Source organism: Portunus trituberculatus, chromosome 16 (assembly GCF_017591435.1).
Source record: "Portunus trituberculatus isolate SZX2019 chromosome 16, ASM1759143v1, whole genome shotgun sequence".
Classification (NCBI taxonomy): Eukaryota; Metazoa; Arthropoda; class Malacostraca; order Decapoda; family Portunidae; genus Portunus; species Portunus trituberculatus.
In genome coordinates, this window is record NC_059270.1 from 10,425,445 (window position 1) to 10,427,944 (window position 2,500).

General features: G+C 36.2%; 2 protein-coding genes across 2 annotated transcripts in view; one reads left to right on the top strand and one right to left on the bottom strand.

Moving 5' to 3' along the window:
- LOC123504518 overlaps positions 1-185 on the top strand; it is a 1,976-nt gene extending 1,791 nt beyond the window's left edge. The window contains exon 2 of the mRNA XM_045255098.1: positions 1-185. This exon is cut by the window's left edge and continues 140 nt beyond it. The gene's annotated coding sequence lies outside the window, so the exon portion shown is untranslated.
- A 727-nt stretch (positions 186-912) lies between these two features.
- LOC123504624 overlaps positions 913-2,500 on the bottom strand; it is a 5,788-nt gene continuing 4,200 nt past the window's right edge. The window contains exon 4 of the mRNA XM_045255298.1: positions 913-2,500. This exon is cut by the window's right edge and continues 443 nt beyond it. The gene's annotated coding sequence lies outside the window, so the exon portion shown is untranslated.

The window sequence follows — 2,500 nt, forward strand, 5'->3', positions numbered from 1 at the left end:
AAAATCGTCTGCTAGAATCATGATGATGAAACATGAAATGGACATCAAGCTGGCACGACCACAACAATCCTTCTTTACACTTCATTCTATCAGTATTACCTCAAAACTTTCATCTGAATGTTAACTGCAGTACACCATTTTATATTTTCATAACTTACATGTAAATAAAACATTTAATGTGCTAAGAGTGGATTTTCTCTTTAACACACACCGCAACTCTATCAACACACACACACACACACACACACACACACACACACAAAAAAAAAAAAAAAAAAAAAAAACACGAACTCTCTTCAGTCCGGCCATATTAGTGTCAAGCCATGCTAACGTCAACCACAACATTCTGCTACTCCATCCCTCAGACTTTCATTGTGTGGAGATGGGCAAACTTTCTCGAAACAGTTGAGGTCTTTGCTATCATATATCCACCAAGGAATAAACAAAGAACACCAAATCACATAAGGCAATGATAATATAATAGTAAAGCTAAACAGCGAATTCGAAATTGAGTCAATCAACAAAATCCTAAACGAAACACTCACCTTGTGCTCTCAACAGCTCTTGTTTTATTGGTTACTCTTCGTGTTAATGGTTACTTAACTGTTATTACTGTTACTACTATCAATACTATCATTGCTGCTGCTGTTGCTACTGCTACTACTACTACTGCTACTACTGCTACTACTGCTACTACTACTACTACTTATGCTACTACTATTATTACTACTACTTATGCTACTACTACTACTACTACTACTACTACTACTTCTCTCATAGTGTTTAGGTAACAGGAACTACGTGTGCATATAAGAAAAAAGCTGATAGATAGTAGTGGATATACGATACAGGATTATGCTATTTCTGTTCCTATGCAAAGTATTTATGTGTTCATTAGAAGGAAAAAGAATGCAGAGTCGTCATTATTTATTCAAAATCTTAAGTTATCATGCAAGACTGAAGTCACTCACATAGACATTACATAATAAGGAAACCAATGTAACATGATAGAATATATTACAGTCATTATGTGTGTGTGTGTGTGTGTGTGTGTGTGTTCAGCAGAGAGAGAGAGAGAGAGAGAGAGAGAGAGAGAGAGAGAGAGAGAGAGAGAGAGAGAGAGAGAGAGATTCTGTAGAGACACAAAGGCTAGGTAACTAAATGCATCTTTATCTTGTATGTTTTTTTCACATCAATCTGTATACATAAAACATTTCTGACTAGATTACTGAGTATAAAATTATGAAATCGAGGTATTTTTTATTTAAAATGAAATTAAAGCATTTATGAAAACTTAAAAAGGCCTGAATTCATCTAATATCTAGTCACTAACTTCTACGTATATACGAGTTCACGCCACAGTGCATTCAGTGATCCTGATTCATGAAGAGGCATCAGTCAAAATGGAGTTACCTATCAATGAAAAGCTTGTGTTGTGAGTTCCAGCATGTGGTGAAACATCTTGTTAAATTAATAAGTCCAAATATATTCGTAAGATAAGATTTTACGAAGAAAACAAATCCCTACCAATATTTATATGCTATAAATACAGCAGGATTAACAATAGACATTTATGATAGCTGGCCACACACACACACACACACACACACACACACACACACACACACACACACACACACAGACACACACACACACACACACACACACACACACACACACACACACACACACACACACACACACACACACACACACATCCTGCACTGCACGCAATGGACCCTTGCCGCCAGGATTCAGCGTATTGCGGAGGTATAGTAAGCAAAATTATTACGTCTTCAAATTCAGTGTTCCACACATAGGCATGAAGTCCTTGTTCTTCCTGACAACAAGTGTTCCTTCCTAACCTTAAAAAGTAACTTGAAAGACGTGACATCGAGTTCATGAGACATATTTTAAAACTTAGATATATGAAGGAAGATGAGCCTTCCTTTGAAAGACCGGTAGTCAAGCAGTGAGCGAAAACCAATTCAGGCTTGAGAGGCAGGCGCGGTGCCCCTCAAGGCTGCCTGATATTGAAGTGGTTTTGGTAGCATTCTAATTTTATCATTGCTCTGAATAGGAATCACACAGGTTTTCTTGTTTCCAACACGTGTCAATCACTACCTTCATCTGAACTTATTTTTCTTCCTGTTGCTTAATTCCTTGCACGGTATCATAAAAAAAAATTGAGAGAAGTGATCATGTACGTTAATTATAAGAAACATAAATCATAAGAATCCCTTATTTTTTCAATCGAGATATAATAGTAAGTTTATACATAAATTTCATCTTTGGAAATATTTGTCTTTTAATGATTGAAAGACTTTGGGCAGATGTTTAGTGCACTTACTAAGGTTACAGTTTTTTTGTGACTTGAAAGACATTCATCAGAACATGAAGGTTATGCAACACAATCAATGAATGACTTGTGTTACATCACCAAGACTCCCATGTGATTTTGACAATATTTACATAGACATCCCTTACTTGTGCGTACACA